Here is a 13,296-nt window from a genome sequence, read left to right as displayed (position 1 = left end):
TTTGAAAATTGGTTTCCAGCTGTCCAACACATTCTCACTCCCATCGCGTCAAAATGCGACGCTTGGTCAGGTGCCCTTGGTGTTTGTTATTGCCACAAAAATCCTCCTTTAGCGTCATATTTTAACGTGCTTGGTCAGGACTCTTGGCGTCACTTTTTGACGCTCTAAGTTGGGACGTACGTTTAACTGACATGTGGCACAAGAACGGGACAGTTAGGTTTAGAAAACGATTGTGAGTGCGGTCATAAAATGTATGTTTCAGTGACACACGGGACAAGAACGGGACACAAACCCCAGTCTCTTGGATGAAAGTCCCACGTTGTTTTTCATTTTCGGTCTTTCATACTACTCGCTACCGTTGTCGCTCTTAATACTACGTCATCCTGCAGCGCCGCGGTCGAGCTGCTGCTATGCCCAGTGCGTTCCATACAGACGCTAAAGGAGGATTTTTGCATCGGTATCAGACGCGGAGAGCCACTGACCAAGCATCAATATTTTTTGTTGTGAGTTGGGAGTGAGAATGGGTTGAGCTGTTTGCTTGGTAGCACAATAGCCTGTGCAAAAAAACGTGCAAATAATAAAATGAATTATGGCTGAATTTTATGAAGTATGAAGTTTTGTCCACTGGCTCACTGTGATAACTCAAAGTAACATTTAGTTGTCTTTTTAAAAAAATAAGTGAGGACCAGGAGCTTGGTGACAGTGACTACTCCCAGGGCTAGTGCTGAATGGCTGTAGCTGGCGAGCTAACAATTAGCTCAGTCACAATAGCTTCTGGAGCTCCTCTATTTGTCTCTCTACTGTTGAGTTTACTTTCCCCTTGTTAGCCTAGCTCGGTCAGTTAACGGGACAACAATGTCACAGTTAAAATACAAATTTGTACCATTGACTCTAGCAAACCATTGCTCTTCTATGGAACGGTGTTTACTTTAATGGAGGAAGTTATTGAAATGAGCTATAATAGCTTCCTCTTGTTCTGACTCTCCGTCCAATCAATGGTCGCCATTCTCAAAACTGCTGTTGGTCAACGGCACTGACTTGCGCGTCATCCACAGCCCCATCAAAAAAATTCAAGCCAATTCAGACGTACATTTTTTCACATTTCTAGTGTGAAAAATACATAGCTGTTCTCAAAACCTTCTCTGAATTAGTATGTTGGATAGGGCTACAGACCAGGTTCACATAAACGTTGGGAGGCCAAAGCCATTATATGACAGTGGAGAAGCAGGAGGAAGTTTTGGGTAAGAGGGAAGGACACGTGAGAGACAGCACTTGGGGTCCTGAAGGAGACAGACAGAGCCACGGGGAAGACAAAGAACAAGACAGCACAGCCTTGCCAAAACCAAGCAGCCCGGGAGCTGCAGAAATGAACAATCTGGACATGCAGGGAGAGACGGTACGCAGGAGGAACAAGAAACTTGAAACTTTGGAGGAGAATCACAGGACATGGTCAAAAATCAAAGTAAGGAAAATCAGGTTTAAGCAGAGCCTCAAGGTTTTAAATGTTGAGAGAATGCTTGTCTTGGATTTTGTGTAAGAACTTGTGGTTATAGAATATAGAATTGCGCCAATGCAATAGTTTCTTTACTTTAAAGTAAACTGAAATTACATTTACTCACCCCTTTTTGTGATAAATAAAATAACATCAAAATGTTTCATATCAACATTTTATTTATTATTAAAGGTCCTATGACATGCTGATTTTTGGATGCTTTTATATAGGCCTTAGTGGTCCCCTAATACTGTATCTGAAGTCTCTTTTATATAGGCCTTAGTGGTCCCCTAATACTGTATCTGAAGTCTCTTTTATATAGGCCTTAGTGGTCCCCTAATACTGTATCTGAAATCTCTTTTATATAGGCCTTAGTGGTCCCCTAATACTGTATCTGAAGTCTCTTTCCCAAAATTCAGCCTTGGTGCAGAATCACAGCCACTAGAGCCAGTCCCACAATGAACTTTCCTTAGGATGTGCCATTTCTGTGTCTGTAGCTTTAAATGCTAATGAGGAGGAGAGAGGTGGGGCAAGGTGGAGTATAGGGGTGTGGCCTTGACCAGCTTGCAGCCACGGGTTGTAGCTCTATTTCCTCATGGGCGAGCCAAATTCTCTGGGCAGCTGTGGGCGGCGGGCAAAGCAGAGAAAGGGGAGGTAACCTTTCCCCTTATGACGTCATAAAGGGAAGATTCCAGATTGGCCCATCTGAGCTTTCATTTTCTCAAAGGCGGAGAAGGATACCCAGGGCTCGGTTTACACCTATCGCCATTTCTAGCCACTGGGGACCATAGGCAGGCTGGGGGAACTCATATTATTGTTAATCCTCGTATTGTCTTCCTGTCGACCATGCACTTGTTCTCCGGTTTGGTTTGCTTGTTTATAAAGCATAAAGTAGCCAATAAATGATCACCCAATTCTGTGTTATATCTTTTTGGCCAACTTCATAATTTATCACCATTAGTTTTTCACTTCTTTATGAAATTGATGGTGAATAAATCTCATTTACATGAAATTACACCTAATTATTGAGTAAAATAAGCAGCAATTAGGAATTATCTTGACTAATAGTTAAGGTCAGAGAAACATATGTTTATGGATGATCCCAGATTTTCTCCAGGGTAGACCATAAAAGTAGTGATCATCAATTAGCGTATGGAACCATCCATGTTATTTTTGGGAAATTTGGTTGAATAGAAAGCCATGTTTCTGATGTAGAAACTTTTCTAAATGGGTCAAATTTGACCAGAGGACAACAGGAGGGTCAGAAAACCTCATAAAGTGACATTTGCATGCCATGGGACCTTTAAAAAAAAAGAAAAGATATTTGGGTAAACATCAGAAATACCCCTCGATTGACAGCAGCTGGCAGGCTGACAGAGTGCCAGTGTTACACCATAGAGAATGACAGTTGACAGACAGAAAGACAGACAGCTGTGTGTCCAGTTACTATTATGCATCTATGGTGCTCATGTACAACTCTTTCTTTGGCTTGGGGTGTGTGCTCATAAATGACTTATTCTTTCTCACAGGGGGGGCATGCTGAACAACAGTCACGCTTGGAAGTTAACCTGGCTCTTATGCACAACTGCAAAAGCACCATACAGAGGCAGGGATTTGGATTCATTCCCGCTTGTGAAGGCGTTCAAAAAAATGGATTCATTTGCAAATCTAACATCACTACATTACATGGGCAAAAGTATTGAAGAGTTCGCAGGTAGTTTACATGCTGTTTAACGCGCAGCAGCTGAGCTGCCATCTAGTCTGCAAACTGACATTAGCAGTGCACCTTTCCTGTGTGAATGTTTGTTCTAAGGTGCAGGACAAGACTTGTGTTTATGTTCGTAAGTTGGATAAGAAGAAGACTTCAGCAGGAAAGCTAACGTGGTTTATTGTTCAAAGTCTGTGGCTCTCTGTTGTGTAGCAGCCTGCTGTCTTGCTCAGTGTGACCATCTGCTCACTGCCTATGATTGAAAAGTGACATTACTGCTTTATCTCAGATTTGATTGGCTCTATCTGCATAGAACGGTGTGCTGTCAAATCCATGCGAAATCAGGGAGCGCCATCATGGAACCAAAAGATAAAATCTTAAATTTCTCCTTTTTGGTTTCTGATTTACAAAACAGATATGTATGCTGCGCAGACAAAAAAAAAAAAATAAAATAAAAAAGCTAATTAATTTCAGTTGGACTTTAACATTAGCATTTTCTGTGATATTCAATTAGTTTTTTGGCCAGTGAGGGACATTATTTAGCTGTTTTCTATAAAATCATTAGCAAACATTCTTTATAATGGTATTTACCTTAACAACTGTTCTTTTCTTATCAGTAGAATTATATGCAGAGTTTGTTTCAGAAACAACGGCGGAAAAAAAATTCGACAAATCTAACAGCATGTGATGTAACATTGCTGTTGAGTTGCTACAGTGAATGTAGACATCAATGCAGTTCACTAGGCAGGTCTGATGCCTCTGGGCATTTCTGGCCTGCGGTGAGTTTCAGCCTGGTACTTTGTAGGAATAATACTCTCTTGGTATTGGTGAGCATTCCTTTCATACATAATGTTTCCTCATGGTTGCAACAACACAAACAGAATGTGAAAAATTGTGTGTATTCTAAATTATTAAAAACAGTTCTAGCAAGTGACATTCATTTAGCTAACTAATGTGCCAAGATTGTCTTTGTTTTTATTGCTGTAATGATGTGCGCAATTGAGTGGTGAGGGTACATTTCTTGCCAACAGAAAACAAATTGACCCAATTGTTACACATATCATTTTGTTTACCAAGTTATCCTGGCATGTTCACATTATGGCCAGTAGCCAAACGGATGCTTAGAATTACTTAACGTTAGCTCAAGCATTTATTTTAGTTCACTGTTCTGTACTTAATTATGCTATTGACATCTTTTTTACCACTCTTGTGCTTTGGCTTACTCCAGTGTTTTGTGCCCTGTAAGAGGTGTTCGCTCACTGTGATTCATTCCAAAATTTCTTCATCTTTACATTTGGAAGGTTTCTTTTGTTTTGTATTCCACAAATAACCCTGGAGACCTGCCGGACTGGAGGCCAATAAACATAATCCAGGCAGGCCATCCAATTACATTTCCTCAGCAACATAATTTGGCAAAACCATTTAGTAGTATCTGAATATTTTTTAGAGACAGAGTTACAAGGCTATGATTAAGGACTACAGGAATAAAGTTAAACCCACAACACAAGCTAAGCAACTTATTAATGGCTGTTCCACCCTCTTGCTTGAATCACTGCCACCCCAATCTAGGTCTAGAATCTGATTTGGCTTCTCACTCACATTCAAACCAGTCCCCATGACAGCTGGAACCTAGATGTATGTCTGGCACCCGACTTCTATGCATCAGTTACATCTGCCATTATTAACACCAAGCTGCATGACCTTTTTTTTTTTTTATATCCTGATGCAATCGAATATATATATATATATATATATATTTTTTTTTTTTTGTTTTTTTTTTTGTGTATCAGGGGTGAATTTATACAGTGCCAGCCCAACTGCCAACATACCCTTCTAGCTCCTGAAAAAATTATGCAAATGCTCTTTTGGCTCAGTGTACTGCATAAACTACTAAAATGAGTAAAAATATGGATAGAATATGTAGCTCATGTTACTCCCTGCCACCAGCAGTCTTGACAACTGTAGACATTATGCGCAACTCCACTGCCAGAGCCACTTTCCCTCAATCCCCCCAGGGCACACAGCAAGTACACAAACACAGATGAAATCTTAGAACTGTTTTCTGTGCAAGGGTCAACCTAAATCAAGACAGTGTACAATGTATGGGCCAGAGTTCAACTACTACAAAAGGATCACAAAGTGATGCAAAACAACCACAAAATGTCACAAAACAATGAAAATGATGCAGAATGAACACAAAAAAGATGCAAAAGGAGAACACAGGGACATAAAAGGAACACAAAGTGATGCAAAACCACAGAATGACTACAAATGACTGAAAGCAATACAACAGTGTCGTTTGTAATCGTTTTGTCTCTTTATAGTCCGGGTGTCTTGCTCCTATGTGGGAGGGGTAGTTTTGTCATTGGCTGTAAGATATTTGTAGTTACACACTGAAGCTATTTATTTATATTATTTCCTATTATATTTAATATTGTTTATTTAGAAACAATGTATTAATTATTACACTCATTAAATATTACAGTATTGATATTGTACAGTTTATCATTGCCAAAAAAACAGGACTTTAAATTTGAGTCTTAATAACATTTCAATCAGGAGAGACTTTGTTGCAGATATGCAAAGATTTATTGTACATATGCATAATATGAAATGTACAGTCTTTGAAGATTAGACTCCATCGTTATGAAATTATATTTTTAAAAGGGGTAGAAAGCCAAAAGATAATCCCCGATGGACACTGATGGTGGTGTGAGGAGCCTGAAGACCAAACTTAGGAGCTGACGGCAGTGGCAGGAGGGTTGTGCTCTTAGCCTGAAATGACAACTGGGCAGCAGAGAGAGACAGGTTTAAAACAGGGATGTGATGTCATGCTTTGATTGGCTCGTGAAATTCATGGCCGGTTCTGATTGGTTAAAATGATAGTGAACGCCTCTAACAGCTATTCAGTTTAGAAGAGAGAGAAAAGTGATTAAGTTCAGAAGTCTTCCTGAAAGAATTTACGCTGTGCTCGATTAAGCATGACATTAATTTGAGTCTTAATAACATTAACATGTTTACTCATTTTACAAAATTGCCCCCCCATTTTTGAATCTGTGCCCCAGTCTGCGACCCCCCTCCCCCCAATTCAAAAATGATAAGAGACATTATTAGCTAGAGACTTTGCTTGCTGCACTGGAATCCATGTGTTTTCACTTCACTTGTAGTGTGCTTAGATTCACTTAGGCCTAACTTATGCTGACAAAATCATTTTGAATTGCAAATCATTTCCGAACACCATAACTGATAGCAACTTACTGACGCATTTGCAGGGCCTACACGTTATATTTTTAAGGATGTGGGTCCCGGAAGAGCACCCAGTAATTGTTTCAATATTTCAGTTGCATTAATTATCATACTTGTGTGCATTGCATCTCTATCATTCGCTTGCTGAAATAGGATATAGTTGGATGGGGAAATTTGTCAGATCGCCCACTGTACAGTGTCATCAACTCAGTCAAAGCTGCTACTACATCAATGTCATTGTTGTTTACTATTCTGCTGCACTGCGTCTCACTTACGTTCAGAGCTCTAGCCTGCAAGACTGATTTCACAACTTTAATATCAGAGCTGTACAACAGGCTAATGCTGTGTTTTTATCAAATCCCTTAAACTTCACACACAGTCCTCACATGTGGTTTCTGACACAGAGGTCACAATTCCCAGTTTGACTGTGGAATCCATTTTAAAGTGCAAAAAAAAAAAAAAAACACAAAAAAACAATACCACACAGCATCAGATCCAGTTCTCTTTGGAGTGAACATGCTTGATTGAGGCAGCATGGAAGATTGTCTTTCTGTAAAAATGTACTCAAAGTTCTTTGTTGATCCTCTATCACATATCTGCAAAAAGGTCAGATCAATCACTGCAGAGGTGTCAAAGCTGAATTACTGGTGTTACCAACTACCTGTTAACAGTCGAGCTATGATTTCATAACAGCAGTTTTCCATACTGCATTTCTGTTCAATACATAGAATATGTTGAGCATTTTGTCAAATACGTTGTTGCATGAAGGTTAACATAGGATACTTTGTGCCCTTATTTAGAACAGTTGGTAAGCTGAGGACCGGATCTTTGTTTGAAGTTTTTAAAAGATTTTAACCAACCCTGTCTCCTAAAACTCTCCTACGTTCCCATACGATGAAATTGCATTCACACTTCCATTTCGAGGGAATTGAATTTTCCATCAACCGGTGCACGTTGTGAAGCAGTCACTGTGTTTGAAACCAAAACTACGTGGTTGGATTTATGCAATAAAAATACTTGGGTTAGTTAGAAAAAGATGATGGTTTGGGTTAAAAGAAGCATGTTTGTTACGTAATTTAAGTTACGTACGTAGGTTAAGTAAGTTACATAGAATAGAAGAGAATAGAATAGACTTTAATTGTTATTGTGCAGTAGAACCATACAATGAAATTTGCTTGTGCAGCCTCTAAAACAATACTCACTTTCATATACACACTCACAATAAATAAAATAAGAAAAATATAAAAAAAAAAAAAACATTCTCAAGGCATCCAATATTGCATAGAATCCTTATCTAGAAAGTGCAACTGTGCTGGCTGGGGGGTGGGGGGGCATGATTGTTCAGTTCTGTGATGGCCCTGAAGATAAAACTGTTCTGCAGCCTGGAGGTGCGTGCTCTAAAAGCCCGATACCGCCTGCCAGATGGAAGCAGGGAGAAGAGATGGTTTGAGGATTGTGTCTCATCCTGCAGAATATTGTGCGTTCGGCGGAGGCAGCGGATCTTAAAGATGTCATCCATTGGGGGCAGGGGTAGTCCAATGATTTTTTCAGCAGATCTTATGATTTGACGTTGACTTTTGGTTTCACATGGGACACACAGAACTCTTCCCTACACAGACTTTCACAGACTTTGATTTGAAATGTATTGTGGTGATACGTTGAAGACAAGCATGATCCAGGACAAAAACGTTTCCCTCGAAACTACTTTAACTAATTGAGAATGCTTGAGAATTGTTTTGTTGTGTGGGAACGTAATTTTTAGGTCACAGGGCTGTTTTACTGACACTTGCCAGCCAATCAGAAACAAGTACATGGTATGGAGATGGCATGACTGTATAGAATCAGCCCCAACTGATATAGTCCTGGCTATGTTTATTTAAATGCCTAAATTAAAATGCATAATAACTACTGTTACATTTGTCAGCCTTGGTCATATTGTAAATATAGATTTCTACTGAAAAGGGAAAAGTTACAGCGTCTTTTTGCAAAATGTTACACTTAGATGTTTTCTGTAATCATAAATGCCCCAAAACCCAAAAGAGCATTTGCACAACTAAAACTATATATCATTAGTAATTAAAGATAAGATTCAAATGCATTATGTAAAATAATCTGTGCATTTATGGTTTATGTTAGGCATTACTGTAGTCCTGAGGGACAGTGCCATTACACCAGCAACTTTAATTGAAAAAATAATGGGACAATTAGTTTTCAGTTAATAAATGAGTTAATAAAGTACCAGACCGAGGCCTGATCATTGCTTTTCTCATTGCTGAAAATAGCTGAATAAAGTACAAATTCTTCCAGTCCCTCAGAAATAAAACTATTTGTGATACAATATTTAACAGCGTTCTTAGTTGATTTGTAGGTGCTTTAAAGAGCAGAGTCTCTTGTGTCGGAATATCTGATGCCCATCAACAGTGGGAGACTCAAAAATGAGGCTACTCAGTTCCATAATTCAAAGGAAAAACACTTTTTTCCTTATAATAAGATTCCCGTTATGCTGAGGGGGGAAGCTGCTCTGCTGCTTTTATACTATATCAGGCGCCATGAATCATTTTCTATTCTACCCAAGCAGAATCCTTTGAGCTGACTTCTGTGAGCTGGATCCAGCACTGGTTATTTGAAATAATGGGTAAATATCAATGGAAAAAAGTAATATATACAATATATAATTAGTAAGTTTCATAATTGGTGCATCTGTGAAAGTAAAAAAGCACTACGTGACTTGTGGTTATAAGTCTTATTACACAGACTCAATAATACTTGCATTTAAAATCAGATTACCGAAACATTGAAATACATTTTTATTTCATTTTTAAAGTCTATAAAACGTATTATAAGCTTAGAATTATATGCAGCAAACATCTGACACGAGACAATTGAAAGAGTTGTGCTCTCTATAACCTTAAATGTTGAATGAAAGTACCCTTATTTCTGAGGTCTCAGCTTGGTTTTGTCAAGTCTCAGTAGAGAGACCTTTTCCAGGCCAGGGCAGCTCACATTTACCTTCTAATTTCAAGCTGTGCTTCACAGTTCATTGTATTTTCTGTCTCCCTGCTGTCTGCCAAGTCGCAGAGTTCATCTTGTATTTTCCTCTTTAGAAAACTACACAGAATGGATTCTGTCACAGCGAGTGCTGACTTAATTTTTCACACCGAGAGAATAGTCTGTAGCTCAAGGATGATGTTGCTAACAAGTGCCTGAGCTGTTGTTTAGCACGGCTATTCACGTACTTCTACATAATCACAATGTAATTGTATTGGTGCAACAATTGCACTGCTTGTTAATACTTTCCACAGTGTGTTTTAGATCTCTAGTGTTAGGCTTTGGGGGACAACTCTGAAGAATGTTTCTGTCTTGCAGCTGTTATACCATCTCTGAGACACTAATTGCACCCATTTTCCCTGGACATGTTCCCATTGCTGTCTCCTCAGATAGAGGCATGTTGTGTTTTTCTTTGGCCTAAGACAGATTATCTAGTGAAGGCATAGTTAGGGTGAAGGATGAGAGAAAAGAACACAGTGAGACAAGAGAGAACGACACAAAATGGGGAACTGAGATAAATAGATTCTTCAAATCTTTAAAATTACTGTCACTGTAGTGATGACAAGTCACAAACTGGATTCACAGTTGCTATTCCTAGTCCTAGCACTGCAGCTACTGATAATCTGTCGTTTTTGTCCAAACTTTACTTTTTAGCCTTGAAATCATGTGTACATCAAGTTCCACATTAAAAACTATCAAACTAAAAGTTTAGTCCAAATCAGCCAGATGGCATTAAATATAACATGAATATAACAATATAATATACGTTTAGTCCTGTGCCTATAATTATTGTACTATGTCATAAAATATTATTTTCCCTAGGAATTTTAGCTGAAGATGAAACCATACTCATTTTCCTTCTTCTGTGTAATTTTAGGATTTTTGCATTACCAGTAAAATCCAATATTTTTTAGTAGCTCATTTAGACATTCTAATAGTATTAGTGCTAGTATATTAGTATTAGTCATTGTGGTAGTCTGCAGAATGTCCTGATGGGTCTGCTTACAGACAAAGTGTTTAACCCAGTTCAGTTTGTATTAATGCCTACAAACAGCGTGGGAGGGCATACTGTTTGTTTGATGTGTTAAAGGCACAGTCTTTGCCTCAGATGTTAAGTCATGTCTATGAAGTAGGATTGTGTTTATATTTGCTTTGACATTGACTACGTTTACATGCACATAATATTCCGGTTTTTGCCCTATTCCGAAAAACACGATATTCTGACTAAGCTGTTTACATGGCTAATGAAAGTGAATATTCCACTAATGTTCCCGTTTACATGTAGCCGTGCAAAATATGATTTTTTTCAAAGTTTACCAGCGGTGGTGGACTTGCTGTACCGTGCAAACACAGCCTCCCTCTTTCATTCCTTCAACCAGCTTCTTGAAAAGGTTGGCGTGGCGATGTGTGCGCATATCCAAAAACCTGTTGATATCCAAATCTTTGATAATGTTTAAAAGTTGCTGTATTTCTCCTTCTTATCGGGTCTGCAGCCTTACAAACTGTTGGCTGGTTGGTTTGTGTACAGCAACCATAGCAACGCACAGAGCTGACCATAAGCCGTAAACAGGCAAGAGGCCGCAAACTGCGGTAAAAATCCTGATTGAGACGCATATTCCGAGTGCACTGTATACATGTCCAAAGAATGCCTCTAAAACCCAAATAATACCAGAATATCACGTCTTAATGGAAAAAATGCTATATTTGGAAAAAGGCTTTATTCGGAATATCCAACCGGAATACGCTGTTTACATGACCTGTATCAAATTCGGAATATTGTCATATTCTAAATAATAGTGGAATATTGGTGTGCATGTAAATGTACTGCAGAATATGACATGCATGGCAGTGTCTTATATTTGTTCTATCACTTTCGTTGCATGGCGCTTTGAAAAATAAGTTCTCATTGAGAACGCAGTGTGAGCGTGTGGAGGGGGAGACAAGACAGAAGGAGGAAAACAATGTTATTTCAAAATAAATGTTGTACTATTTGCTTAGTTTTTTGTTTCTTTCTTAGCCCCCTGGTAGCCTTTAGTCTCTAGAAAGAGCCAGCATCTACGCAAATCTACGTACCTGTGCGTGGAGAACCGCACTTTTTCTACAAGTAGTAGCTAGCAAAACATTAGCTTCAGGCTAACGCCAGCCCCATGACTACCTCCACACCTGGCGAGTCCCCACCTCCCGACAGAATTTCCTCGTTACTTGAAAATGCAAACAAAGACATTGCTGACCTTAGGGAAGAAGTTCGTCGGCTCTCCGAGGACTTAAAATCCAAAGATGCCTTGTTAACCTCCTACCTGGACGTTGCTCAAAATCAGTCGCTCCAAATCACAACTCTATCGGCGGCACTCCAGGATACTGTAGTTTGGGACCCATCCGCCTGTCCACACCCATCTTCTAGTTCGACACCGAACACCAGGCCATCCTGGGCTGAAGTGATTTGTGGCCGAAAGAGAGCCTCGGGTAGGGCTCCATCGCCTCCTGCCCTCAGCCTCTCCAGTCGCTTCGATGCCCTGTCGAAGCCGAATGTTCCCCCGGTAACGGCCGACGTAGTTACCCGGGCTCGCCCCGCTTCAAAGCCAACGGACCTGCGGTCGTCAACGGGGAGTACCGCTGCCTCGCGGCGAAAACTTCTGAGAGATGCAGTAGTCAGACGGTCCGGTGGCCTCCCTTGCCTAAACCAGCCGAATGACAACGTTCCTCAAAAACAATCTCCCCCACCGAATGGTAAGCAATATTCCTCTTCTTTTCCTTGTCCATCTGAAACCGATATTGGCTGTTCTGTTCCTGCCACCGGCCATTTACGCCCCCCCCACTCCTCGTCCGCTCTTCCCCCCCAACCACAATAATTATCTGTGACTCCATCACCCGGGACATAAGGTTTTTTAATGCTGTCACTCACTGTTTTCCTGGAGCCAAAGTTGCAGATATCCGGGCTAAAGCTGTGGACCTGATACCCTCACTCCCGACCTCTATTAAACGCATCGTGGTCTATTGTGGGCATAACGACATGTCCTATCAGCAGAGTGAGCGCACAAAGAAAGACTTTGGCACTCTCATTGAAGCTTTAAAAAGCACTGGGAAGTCGATTTTTTATTTCGGGTCCACTTCCATCTCGAGGTCGCGGAGTATGCCCTTTTAGTAGACTACTTACCCTCAACACCTGGCTCCAGCATGCATGCAACATCCACAAGATAGGTTTTATTGACAATGTTAATCTGTTTTGGGAATGTGACTCCCTGTTCAGCAGGGATGGGATTCATCCCAGTAGACGCGGCAGCCAGATGCTACGCGAGAATTTGCGACACGCCATGCAGACCCAGACCTGGGTGCAGAGATGGACCTTAGATTGACTGTTTGCACCCTGTAAACACATGCACAAGCGCACCTCCCAATCACACTCTCCCAATCACACTCTCCCATAAGCTCTCACTCCTTTACAAATAACTCTGCTAACCCACAGACCAGTTATATTATTCCAGTAAGAATCAATAATATCAGTAGGTACAGCGTTACACGCTCTTCTGTGCACCAACGAGGTGCTATACTTAACAACCTAATTAGAATTAAAACAACCACTACAACGATAGAACAGAATAGGAGAATCAAATGTGGACTGTTAAATATTAGATCTATGTCTTCTAAGGCACTATTGGTAAACAATTTGATATCAGATAATCAAATTGATCTATTCTGTCTTACTGAAACCTGGCTGGGCCATGAAGAATATGTTAGTCTAAATGAAGCCACTCCTCCCAGTCATGACAATACTCAAATTCCCAGAGGCTCAGGCCGAGGAGGG

General features: G+C 40.2%; 1 long non-coding RNA gene across 1 annotated transcript in view; it reads right to left on the bottom strand.

Moving 5' to 3' along the window:
• The window catches only part of LOC118493071, a 22,283-nt gene extending 12,130 nt beyond the window's left edge, over positions 1-10,153 (bottom strand). The window contains exons 1-2 of the long non-coding RNA XR_004895021.1: positions 10,142-10,153; positions 9,281-9,290 (exon numbers count right to left, since the gene is read on the bottom strand). This is a non-coding gene — a long non-coding RNA (uncharacterized LOC118493071). The remainder of the gene's footprint in view (positions 1-9,280; positions 9,291-10,141) is intronic.
• Between the last annotated feature and the right edge of the window lie 3,143 nt (positions 10,154-13,296).

The sequence above is a fragment of the Sander lucioperca genome, chromosome 14, assembly GCF_008315115.2.
Source record: "Sander lucioperca isolate FBNREF2018 chromosome 14, SLUC_FBN_1.2, whole genome shotgun sequence".
Lineage (NCBI taxonomy): Eukaryota > Metazoa > Chordata > Actinopteri > Perciformes > Percidae > Sander > Sander lucioperca.
The sequence above is the reverse complement of the archived record's forward strand: the minus strand, read 5'-3'. Positions and strand labels throughout refer to the sequence as shown.